Source organism: Cervus canadensis, chromosome 17, assembly GCF_019320065.1.
Source record: "Cervus canadensis isolate Bull #8, Minnesota chromosome 17, ASM1932006v1, whole genome shotgun sequence".
In the NCBI taxonomy this organism is placed as follows: domain Eukaryota; kingdom Metazoa; phylum Chordata; class Mammalia; order Artiodactyla; family Cervidae; genus Cervus; species Cervus canadensis.
This window is the reverse complement of record NC_057402.1, coordinates 64,195,623-64,208,283: the sequence shown is the minus strand read 5'-3', so window position 1 is coordinate 64,208,283 and position 12,661 is coordinate 64,195,623. Positions and strand designations below refer to the sequence as shown.

Genomic DNA, 12,661 nt, shown 5'->3' with positions numbered 1-12,661 from the left:
ATTTTTTAAAAATCAGATATAAAGTGGAAACCACCAACTTCCCATCATCACCCCTGCCTCAACCGTCGGTCAGCAAAGGCACCACCTTCTGGGATAAAGTTCAATAGGTCTCTTCTTCCAAGAACCAAGCTGTGGGCAATAATTCCACGCAAATGATATCTCAGCTGAACAGGCTTGGGGCGGGACCGCCAGCAGGGACTTCAACCACCACTCAGACTTCTGCTTTTGTGAAATGATACCCTCCACATTCCATAGGACTTGCAAAGTTCTGAAATGGAAGCTATTCACGGGTGGAGGGCCGTGTATACAGTGCTAGGCAAACAGTACTGAGCGCGCGGGCACTTGCTGCGTGAAAGGCCTCTATCTCACTTGAGGCAAATGCTCTTTCCACGCAAAGCTCCAAATTCGGAACTCTACCCGCTCTGAGCTCTTAGAGCCTGCTGCCTCTCCTCCTCTTCAGGCAAAAATCGTGGAGTAGCTCGTCACATGGTATGAGCTGCGTGTGTGTCTCTCTGGAATGTCATGTGCTTTTATCTTATCTCAAGATAAAATGCTAAGTTTCTATCATCTCATATTGCCTGGCATGGGACTTGCACACAACAGGCTGACTGATGGAAACTGCGGGAATCTTGGCCAGGTAACAAGTGTCAAAACCTGCACAGACGCATCAGGACCGAAATCAGATGCTACTGATAATCCACACCTTGTTGCCCTTCTCCCTTACCACAGGAATGAGATGCACAAAATACAAGCTCTTCCACCTCATTGCTGAGACTGGATTTATGTTAACGAGAATAGGGAGGAGGAGAAACAGACTCAGCAGAAACGAGAATGGTAAGACTCCCCCAAATCTTGTGTGTCCACATCCTCTCACACCCCCCACTCACTCAGTTGCTCTTAAACTCTACTGACATTTAGTTTATTCATTCCAACTGGAAGATCAGGCATCCAGTCCCATCACTTCATAGCAAATACATGGGGAAACAATGGAAACAGTGACAGACTTTATTTTCTTGGGCTCCAAAATCACTGCAGATGGTGACTGCAGCCATGAAATTAAAAGACACTTGCTCCTTGGAAGAAAAGCTATGAAAAACCTAGATGGCATATTAAAAAGCAGAGACATTACTTTGCCAACAAAGGTCCGTCTAGTCAAGTCTATGGCTTTTCCAGTGGTCATGTATGGATGTGAAAGTTGGATCATAAAGAAAGCTGAGCACTGAAGAACTGATGCTTTTGAACTGTGGTGTTGGAGAAGACTCTTGAGAGTCCCTTGGACTGCCAGGAGATCCAACCAGTCCATCCTAAAGGAGATCAGTCCTGGGTGTTCATTGGAAGGACTGATGCTGAAGCTGAAACTCTGATATTTTGGCCACCTGATGTGAAGAACTGACTCATTGGAAAAGACCCTGATGCTGGGAAAGATCGAAGGCAGGAGGAGAAGGGGACGATAGAGGATGAGAGGGTTAGATGGCATCACCACCTTGACGGACATGAGCTTGAGCAAGCTCCAGGAGTTGGTGATGGACAGGGAAGCCTGGGGTGCTGCAGTCCTCGGGGTCACAAAGAGTTGGACATGACGAAGCAACTAAACTGAGAACCATATGTGTCATCCAAAAACATGTTATAAATCCCATTTTATATTAATAAAATTCCTATACCTATCCAGACTGGGCCTAGCACCAAGACTGGCACTCAGGACCCCAAATCCTGACTGGACTCACCCTCACCCCAACACGACACCAAGAGTGAGGACCTCTTAGTCTGCAAGTCCCGGGCACCTCCACTCCTCACGGCCAGCTCCCCCAGTCTTCATGAGAACCGACCCACCCAGAAGCTCTGCAGGGTCAGGCCCACAGGCAGACACATTTCTCCAGAAGACTTCCTCCTTGCCTTCCTCCGGCACTGGCTGTGAGGCTGGAGAACCAAGATTTATAAACAGAGGACAAGTCGGAACCCACAGTGGCTCATCATTGACCCGGAGAAAGAGACTAGTGATGAGTGTGCAGGGCCTTCTGAAACCACCGACAGAGCTCCGGGAGGCACCGTCACCGACCAGGAACGGGGCACAGGCTCCACACTCGCACGTGGGCCTTGCAGGCCTGTGAGCCCCCCACGAGGGAGACTCAGGGAGGTGTCCTGGAAGAGCAGCCAAGCCGAGCCGTGACGACCCCGCGGACGGCGGTAAGGGTCCACCACGGAGAGCGTGGCCACAGCCGTCTGCCCAGCTAGAACTAGCTATGCACATGTCCCACAGCCAGGCTGCAGAGCAGAACGCACCCCACTCCCAGGCTACTCAGCAAGTGCTGCGACTCCACCCAGATCATCCAGAAGTGCTCCTGAGCCCACGGCACCTTGGCGGGATCGTGGGAGACGTCAGCCGCTGGCCACGAGAGCCGGAAACGCTCGCGGGCCCGTCAGCTTGCTCCGACTGCGGGTGAAGGAGCGCTTACTTGAGTTGAAAAGAATGATTTAAATGAACTTAAATTCATGCAACATAGCCGCATTAGATGGGGGTTTCTAAAAGTACTTGTGAATAATTCACTTTGGTTACAGTAAAAGCCAGACCAGAAAAAGTCCCGTCAGAGACACAAGACCAACATAAACTGTACTCAATTTCCTACTCCCAATGCCTGTCTGACCGCCTTTCTTGCCCTCCACCCTTCCCCTGAGATGGTTCCTTGGCCTGCACTCTACCTGCTGCCCCGCGGTGAGCCTGTCAGAGCCGCTGATTGCAGCCCACCCTCCGAGGCCCGCTTTGCGAGCCTGCCCCTAAGGAAGGGTAGGGTCCATCCCCCAAAAGAAGGCAACTGCTTCTCAGCATGGCAAGCTGGGAACATGTAATCTCATGCTCTAGCATGGTTCCCGAAGTCCAGCACCAGCAGCCCCATCCCAGGTCCCCAACACCTTCCAGCGCAGCAGAGAGACAGGGCTGGACTCACTCAGTTCAAGAGATGAGGAAACGGGGAGCAGGCAGGCAAACGGCTGGCGCTGGGCCGCTCAGCTAAGCGGCCAGCGGCGTCTGGCCCGCGCGTTCTGCGGGACACTGCCTATGTGTTCACAGTTTCCATGCAAATTCCATCAGCTCATGAGGCAGGAGGCCCCCTACTCCTCCCCGCCTTTTGATCACCCACCACTTGCCTCTCCAGCCTGGCTTCAGAGATGAGAAGATGCTGACAAGAGTTTTGCTTTTATTTTGCTAATTGTGGAAGAGTTTAAGACTGAAGGTTGAAGAGCTGGCATACAAAAGTCCAAGCTTCACACTTAAAAAAAAAAAAAAAAGTGTACCAGCCTTGTTGCAAAGAGAATCTGCACTGGCTCATGCTAAACCAATCACCCAAACCAGTCACCTTTTATTTGCTTGCAGAAGGGGTGGTCTGAATACCATCCCCATCACCATCTCTCTCTCATCACCATCTAGTCCCTCCTTACACATCTTCAGTGGCTCCTCTCTAAGGGCCGAGGCTCTCCATGAATTACAACAGTGCCCAGCAAGACAGCTGCATTTACCCAAACAGTCTAAACCTTCCCATGAAACCAAGTCGAGTCGAGTGTCTGAAGTCCCCAACTTCACGAGCATGAAGTTCACTGAAGCCGCGACTGCAGCCTCACCACTGCCTCTGCCTGGTAACGGGCAGGAGGCCCGGCAGGCCCAGAGAGCTGTCGTCTCCAAAACGGAACCGCAAACTAATCCTGCAAAACAAATTTATCTGACAGTGACAGTCTGTTAAGTTGGCTGCGGCTGTTTTATCAATCGCCTCTCAATAAAATACTGCTTGATGGAAGCAGACCCAGAAGTTCACCCCCCGCCTAGGCGCCCATCTCGGGCATCCAGTGAGTTTTCTAAGGATATTTTTCTTAGCAAACAAGAAATATCTGTGGAGCTAAAGAAGCATTCTTCTGGGGAAAAAAATGATACATTCTCAGAATTCTATTCATAAACGACGATGGTATCAAGATCCTGAGAGTCTCAACTCCCACAGTGGACGTGAAAGGACAGTCAGGATGAGGGGGTGGCCGAGGACGGGGTGGTGGGGAACCCGGTGACCTCAGAGGATGACACCCCATCACCTAAACTGTACCCCCAGACCACCAGTTAAGTTACTTCCAAGGGGGAGTCCAAGACGCCCCATCCTGCACCCGGGCTGCTCCGTCTTTCCTCGTGAATGGAGGAGAACTCGGGGGCCTTTCCCACCACCCTGCTTAAAAACCTGCTCCAGAGCGTCTCTGACAGTTACGCAAATGCTTCTAGAGGAGTACCGGTGTATTACAAAATAGTTCCATCACTTCTAGTCCACGGAAGAAGAGAACCAAAATACATCCTATAACCTGAGGAGCAGTCTAAGATATGAATAATATCATCATTTTAGCCAGGCACAAGGGGCCATTCAGAAGTCAAGAAGTCAGGACAGAAACATCACACTGGGAACCTCAGGAACAAAGCTCTTTGCCTTGTCTGGACCCAGGGAATCTGACCAGTTTCCATTTGTCTCCAAGTTACCACCCAATACCTTCTGGGGTTAAAAAAAAAGAGTCTTTGGCTGTCCAGGAAGTGCTTCTAATAATAGCAACCTTCATGTTGCCTTTTTTTGCATTGCAGGCTCTTTGCTTCCCAATTTTTTTTTTTTTTTTTTTTTGCCCTTTTTTACTACTAAGCCCAACTACCCGGTCTCGGCAGCTGCTAAAAACCATCCAAGCCCTTTTCATCTATCCGGAAATCCAGAATGGCAGCCTCGGTTCACAGATCTGCCACCAAGGGCAGGCGGAGGCCCCTTGCAGCTGGGCCCTGCTTCCCGGGGCCCCAGGGCAAGACGGCTCGGGGCTGGGGGCCACACAGCCTCCCTGCACCGGCCCCCAAACCTCCCCCTTCCCCAGCCCCTCATTAGGATGGGCAGAAACAAGCAGAAGACGGCTCCGCATGGGTTGCTCCCCGCGTACAGCCTTAACACAGCGTCCCCAAACACACTGCCTCTGTTCCCATCCCACGTGGGTGCCGCGAAAACCGGCACAAAGAAAGGGAAGCGGGCTGGCCGGCTGCTTGTGACCAAGGCCGAGAAACAAACAGCGACTTCTGTTCCGTAACGAGCTGAAACAGGAGCCAGGCTTCCGGGAGACGGCCTGCATTCCTGCACGGCATTTTCCCACCCACCTGATCCCCCTGAACGGAAGGAAGATCTCGGGGAGGACAGCGGGAGCCAGTGTGTGTTTCCTGCACTGTGGGTGAGAGGAGAGAGAGGAAAGAGAACAGAACAGCCAGAGCAGGCGAGGAGACTGGGTGGGAGAGCACGGCGGTGTGCACACGTGCGCGTGCGAGCACACACACAGCAAGTGCTACCCAAAGGAGGGAGTGAACAGGCACACACTTCTGCAGGGGCACACACTTCTGCAGGGGCATGCGCTGACCTGCTTTGACTCTGTGGGACCTGCAGTGGTCACAAATAAAAGTGCACACCCTCGTTATCTTTACCCCAAATTGGCCCACTCTAACCACTTTGCTGCTGAGGAAAACACAATTTTAACAAAAGATAATACTTAAGGTTAGTACCAAACAAGAATCTTGTTGTTGATATTCTTAATTCTTCCCAACACCAAGCCTGCAAACGCAATAAGTTCATAGGGTTTGATAACCAAATAAACACAGTTCACCTGTAACGGCAGAGGCCCCTACTCGCCTCCCCATACGGACATATGTCCTCACTGAATGTTCTTTCAAGATACAGCTTATCTGGACAGACATAGGAATTTGAACAATTTGGATTAAATTAGCGAGAACCACTCCTACACTGTGCCATGCTATTTATGATAATTGAATTTTTGCAATTTAGAAAAAGTAACAGAGAAAGACCATAGAAGACATGGCAATAAACAGACACAGTCAGAATGCTCAGAATTTTAAACGATCTCAGAATGCAGCTCTTAGGTACTTAATTTTTAAGAAGGCCAGCAGCTGCTGGTCTTTCCTAAGAACCTACTGTGTGCTGGGCCCTGTGGCGTTTTACGAGAGCCGGACCTGCTCACCCCCGCTTCAGGCGGAGGACGGGCCTGGCAGCCGCGCCTCAGCGCCTGGGGCACAGAGCGTGGCGGCAGAGCCCTCTCGACCCACGGACTGCGCTCAAACCTCCGCCACACGGTGCCGTGTGTCCGTGCTGGAAGGCGGTTTACTTTCTTGAGTCCCATTTTGTACAAAATTATATATCCCTGCAAACATCAATCTTAAATGCCACGATGGTCCACAGGGGAAAGCCACACCGTCCAGGTGCAGGGCTGCCTAAACATGCCCGAAGACCGGTGAGGCAGAGGGTGGCAGGCATGCTGGGGTTAGCTGCTGCCTCCACGACGCTGCCAGGGATGAATAAACACGCTGGGAGATCAGGAGTGAGGCCCGGCCAGCAACACGGCCCCCTGAGAATGGCAGAAGAGCTGCCACGCTGGCCCTGGAGGAGCGCTGTCTCCTCCAGGTCACCCCACCCTGTGCACGCAGGCCCCAGAGCCCCCATCCCTCCCTGTCGTGAGATGCCAGCTGTCTCCCCTGACATCCGAGAAGCTCCCCCCTCACCTGCCCCTGCAGGCCAGGGAGCCGCTCCTCCAGGGACTGGGAAGACAGGCCGTCAGCCCACACAAAACCCAGCCCTCCTGACAACGTCCGGCGCAGGCTGCGTCAGCCAGCAGCAGAACCCAAAATGGTCTAGATTTTGGATTTCCACCGGGGGTTCCCCTCTTCCCCATAAAAGACCTCTCTGTGCATGCGTGCTAAATCGCTTCAGTCGTGTCCAACTCTTTGCGAACCCCATGGACTGTAGCCCACCAGACTTCTCTGTCCATGGGATTCTCCAGGCAAGAATACTGGTCTGGGTTGCCATTCCCTTCTCCAGGGGATCTTCTGACCCAGGAATCGAACCCATGTCTCCTGCATTGATCGGCAAGTGGACTCTTTACCAGTAGCGCGACCAAAAGACCTCTACATTTCTTAAATCCAGATTCCCGAGTTAGGCACAGTGATAAACAGATGACTATTCTGTTTAATATCCTGTGTGTTGCAGACAGAGATTCTATCTCCTGCCCCTGATGTTCCCAGAACACCCGGGCTGTCTCTCACTTCCTCCAAGTCAGGGGGCGCCTTCTGTCCCAGAACCGTGTCAGAGACTCCTCCCCCTCTAGCCTGAGTCCCAGAGTCACACCATGTGCAGGAGGAGGCCTGTTTCCAAGTCACGGCTCCCGGCTCCACCACCAGCCAAACCTAAGTCCTAACCCACCCATGCCCTCAAGTTGAGCAACGCAGTCCAGGACAGGATTAGCCACAGGCCCACACGTTTCACGTCATCCCCACTTTAGTAGGCAATGTCACACTGGCATCCACACATGGAGAGTGAGATAGAAATATTAACGCAACAAAAGAAGGAGGCCTTTTAAGAGTTAAAAAAAAAAACCAGAATGGTCTTATAAGTAGGCTTAACTAAGGAAATGGGAAGGGACTCCAGAATATTTTCCAAAGATCTAGAATTGCAAAAAGCACCCTAGGAGACATATTCTGAAAGCTTTTTCATCTCCAAGACGAGATCCCTATTAAAAAAAAACAAACTTCTGAAGGGAGCGTGGGACAGTGACACCTTAGCTCGGCGCCATCAAGCCCAGAAAGACGCCTTTCAGCAACAAGGCCCGGGGACCAAGGTGGGGCCAGCTAAGAGGGTCCCAGGGACACAGGGGCTCAAACTGCCTCTCCATCCGGGGAACAGGGTCACCACCAGGGAGCAGAAACGCCATCTCCACGCGTGACTATAAAAGGCAGAGAAAGGAGGCCCGGGGCATGTGACCCCCTTTCTAAATAAAGAAACCCCCACACTGGGCTCAGCTGACCGGAGCAGGGGCCTTCCAGGGGAGGAGAGACAGGCCGCAACTGACACGCGAGCCGGAGCCCCCGGACGGCCTGCCCCTCCTCCGGGACGAGCGGGACCCCCTCAGCGATGGGCGCACGCAGGCCCTGGCTGGCCCGCCTCGGCAACACAACACAGTGTTTCGCAGAACGAAAACGAGAACAAGAAGAGGAATTAGCAGAACCGTTGAGATGAAGTGAGGCGTCATCACACACCCGGGGTCTCCCCACCTCATCTCAAGCCAGCAGGCGGTTTACAGACACTAATAAGTCGCCACTCTCACCCATCGGGCCTGACACAGCAAGACAAGCAAAGGGGGAAGGGGGCAACTCCACCCGTCACAGCAGGTCACCCTCGTGAGGAGAGGTTGATAAAAGCTGGAGGACCCACTGGGGGGGAAATACATGATTACACCACCTGCCTTCATTTTAAGTCCTGGGCCCCTGGGTGGTGAGGCGGCAGTGAGGCGTGTTCCACTCGTCAGCGAAGGGAGCCGGCTTCTGCCTTCTCCTTGAAAGCTCCAACCTGTCTCCCTGGTTTCTCCTCACTGAAGGCGGTAGGAAAGCCACCGCGCTCCGGGCCGCCGTCCCCAGACGTCCCCTTTAGACGGCAGGAAGGCAGCGCCGCAGCAAGGCCGGCCCGGTGGGGCCCTGGCGGAGCCCAGGCCCGCTCACTGGCCGCACTGTGACGTCAGGGACCTCACTGTGTTCACTCTGACGACTTGGAAAGTACTTGGAGACTAAGTCTAGCAGTAGGTTTTCAGACTTTTTTTTCCCGGTTGGCAGGGGGTGCCATACTTGAAATCTCCTACCAGAAACACAGAAGGTAAGCTAACACCACACAGGGTCAGGGCATTCCTCTGGGCAGGGAGAGAACTCAGGAGCCCGGGGAAGTCCACCGTTCCCTCCCTGCACGCCGCCATCCTCCAGAGGATAAAGAACAGCACCCTTGGGCCAGGCTTCAGCTTTCGGGATGGGTCACACCCTCTCCACCCTTCCCCATCATCCCCGGCCTTGGGTCACTCTGACCAGGGCAGGGGACGACGGGGGTGACCCCGGGGAGCAACGGCCATGAAAGCGACACAGGAAACGTCCGCATTTTATAATCCTTGAGGCTTCTGGCTCGCCAAGCAGTTACGCCACACCGCTCTCTGCGAGAGGGGGAAGATGCATCTTCCTGACAACCCGTCTTTCACAAAGCAGGAGCAGGCTCACCCCTAGGGGACGGCCGTGCTGCCCAGGCACTGGAGGACATGCCCAGAATCTACTGAGATAGGCTTCTCCTCCTCAGGAAGAGCCCACCAGAGTCCACCAAGCCCCCCAGGCCTCCAGCAGCGGGCGGCCAGCTGCTCAGCGGGGCCACGGACCCGCAGGCACAAGACCAGGTGCAAGGCCCGCTTCGTGGGCTCCCACGGGCTCCTTGACAGGATTCCAGGGAGAGCAGCCTGTGGGTCAGCATGCGTGTGGGCAAGGCCACTGGGGCGAGGCGGACAGGCAGGGCGGCCAGGGAGAAGCCGTGTCGCTGAGCCAGCAGAGGGGAGACACAGGAAGGCAGACTGGGGAAACACCTCGCGTGGAAAGGCCTCGGTGTCCGGCTGGAAAAGGGAGCATCCACGTGGTACCCAAGTGTCTGACACAGGCGCTCGGAGAACAGGAACGCTGCCCATGCAGAGGGGAGGCAGGGAGAACCCCGGGCTGGAAGTGAGGAGCCAGGGACCCCATCAGACGCTGACACCGCGGAACTGAGCGTTTCTCTGTAACGTCTAAAATCTCACACACATCCTTGACCTGACACCTCTCTCCAGAGGTTCCCCCACTGTCTGCAGCTGCAATGCCCGTGGGGGTCCAGACATGACTGGGGATGGGCTTGAGGGCTCACGGCGAGGTCTGAGCTGGAGATGGGGTTTGGAAGCCAGATGCAGGCAGGAGGCTGCTGAAGCAGTGGGTGAGAAACTCCGGGGGAGAGGACAGTGGAAAGATGGTCCAAGGAGAACAAGGACTAGAGACTGGACCCGGAAGAGGAGCCAGAAAAAAGGCTGCAGCGCAAGCAGGAGGACCAGAGATGCAGGCAGGCGGGGACGTCGGGGTCAGCGTGCCGCAGCTCAGGGGGCCCACCTACAGGCTCAAGGGAGGGAAGAAGCCACACTCATGCTCTTTAAAGGCCAATCACCTCGAGGAGGTGGGTAACTTGCACCCCTTGAAATCGGAAGACAGAAGTGGGCAGGGCACCCACAACACCGTAGTTTCTTTAATGGAGGGGTGGCTGTCAACAAAGCCACTTGCCCCTGCAGAGTCAGGGTCTACAGAGGGGGTTTAAAGGGGGGTGTCAGGGGAAAACTGCCTATGGGCACCCCATAATTGAGTGCTTCTCCATCCTGTCAAACATCTCACACACATCCTTGATCTGACACATCTCTCCAGACGTTCCCCCTCCGTCTGGAGTCAGCCCCGGGAAGAATGGGGTGCTTCTGTGCTTCCTCTTTTCAAATGGCCATCTTCACACTCACGGGGACCCCGAGGCAGACGTTCTGTCTGGACTCAGCACCCCCCGCCTGGCTCCTCAGACGACCCCTCGGCTCTGCCTAGAGAGGTGTGGAGCAGCACAGCGCTGCGGTGCTCAGCAGAGACAGGACTTCTGCGGGCAAGAACCCAGCACCTTCTGCAGCATGCTCCGGGCCGGCGCTCTCTGACCGTATCAGAGCACAAGCTCCATCTGTGGCTTCAAATCCTCTATGAGCCCCATTGAAAAGTAAAGAGAAACAGGCAAAACTAACCACAGTAACGTTTTACTTCATCCGTCCAAAGCATCATTTTAACATGTAATCAATATACAGAATATTAAGGAAATAGCTTTCTTTTCCCCCATATTATGCTCTGAAATCCAGTGTGTATTGCACACTTGAAAAATCTCAATTCACACAGGCCACAGTTCAAGTACTGGACAAGACACGTGTGGCTAGTGGCTACCACACAGGACCCTGCAGGTCAGGAGGGAATCTACGCAAAGGGAAAGAGTTCCAATTCAACTAGAAAACCCCCAAGAAACCTGCCAACCCTGGAGCTTTCAGTACAAGCTGAAGGGAAGACAATTTCCCTGAACGCTGTCATTGTTTTTAAATAAATATTCCATTGTGAAATCACAGAAAAACATGAGCAGGCCTGAGACACTGGCCCAGCAGAAGGTTGCAGGGTGCTGCCTTGAGGAAGAGGTTGTCTGGTCAGCAGGCCTGCCAGCATCAGACGCAGCGGCCTGATGCCCGCCCCCCAGGCCTTTCTCAGGAGCCTTTCCCCTTTTCTCTCTAATCTCCCAACAGCCTATGACGACACCATGGGGCTACCCCATTTCACAGATGAGAAAACTGAGGGCCAGCCCAAGGTTAAACGTCCAGTCACGGCTACCAGACTTGGGACCAGAACTCATGCCTCGCCTCTGCACCAGACTTCTTCAACAAGAAGCTGGTCAGAAACAGCCCAAAATCCACCGTGAGACCTAAATAAATACTGAATGAATCACTGAACAAGTGCCCACCAAACGACTTTTTAAGTAACACCTCCCTTTAGTACAGACCTTATGAGTTTTCAGAACAGTTCTGCACACACATTTGACCATCACTAAGGAGTACTATGGGGCTGCCCAATGGAGCGTTCTAAACATGGCCATCTACCACCCAAAAGGGCTGACTGGTCCAAGGTCAGCCCTTACACCACATCCAAGTCCAAGGTCAGCCCCTTACACCACATCCAAGTCCAAGGTCACCCCCTTACACCACATCCAAGTCCAAAGTCACCCCCCTTACACCACACCCAAGTCCAAGGTCACCCCCTTATACCACACCCAAGTCCAAAGTCACCCCCCTTACACCACACCCAAGTCCAAGGTCACCCCCTTATACCACATCCAAGTCCAAGGTCACCCCCATTATACCACATCCAACATCTCTCCACGACACATGACACCTCATTTGAAGATGACTTTTTCCTTTAAAATAAAGTTTTTAAATGTCAAAACTACTTGAAAATATTCTTTGTTGTTTTTTCAGAACCAGCGGGTAAGCTAATGACAGGGTAGTGTTTTAATCAATCACAAATGTGACTTTAGCACAGTATTTTCCCCAACCCGAGCCAACAGGGATGTTCCAAGTGGCCTGATGGTGTTCTCAGCTCTTCGAGGTCCTGGCTGCAGCCGGTGGAACCCCGCCCTCACTGGACCAGTGTTCACCCGCCCGCCAGTGCAGTGACAGGGAGCATGAAAGCCTGCCCTGTGTCAGAGCCTCCTTTCTCTGCTTCTGCCCTGGGCTGGCAGGAAGCTGAAACAACGCTACCTGTGGGGTCTGGCCTTTGCTCTGTTTATCTTACACACGTCACGGTTTAGGCAAGCCTACCAATTCGGGATTTCTTGGCTCTCCGTGGCCAGCTGGAGTACATGGACTCCTTGAGGCTCTAACTGGGCCAACCACTAAACTATTTATAGGTACCACTCTGCCTTCCAGCCAGCGAGGGGAACCCTCCTGGACAACAGACCTAAACATTGCCGAAAGCAAGAAGACAAAGGCCCAGAGTCCCATTTCAACACCCAACAACCCAGCGCTCAAGGCGTGGATCACAATCAGGCAAGAGCTCAGTTATACTCAGAGGAAATCACACACAGCAGATAAACAGACAAGAAGCTTCCAAACGCCACCACCTGACCCCCAAGAGCAGTAAACACATTTCAAAGTTCTTTCACTAAGAGGTTTCACAAGATTTGCACAATTCTTCAAGAAAGAGGTAGACAAGAAAGGAAGCAGAAGC

At 53.3% G+C, this 12,661-nt stretch overlaps 1 protein-coding gene across 2 annotated transcripts in view; it reads right to left on the bottom strand.

Annotated features, from left to right (window-relative positions):
• Positions 1-12,661, bottom strand: part of IGF1R (insulin like growth factor 1 receptor) — a 300,365-nt gene that overhangs the window by 233,999 nt on the left and 53,705 nt on the right. The window lies entirely within an intron of this gene.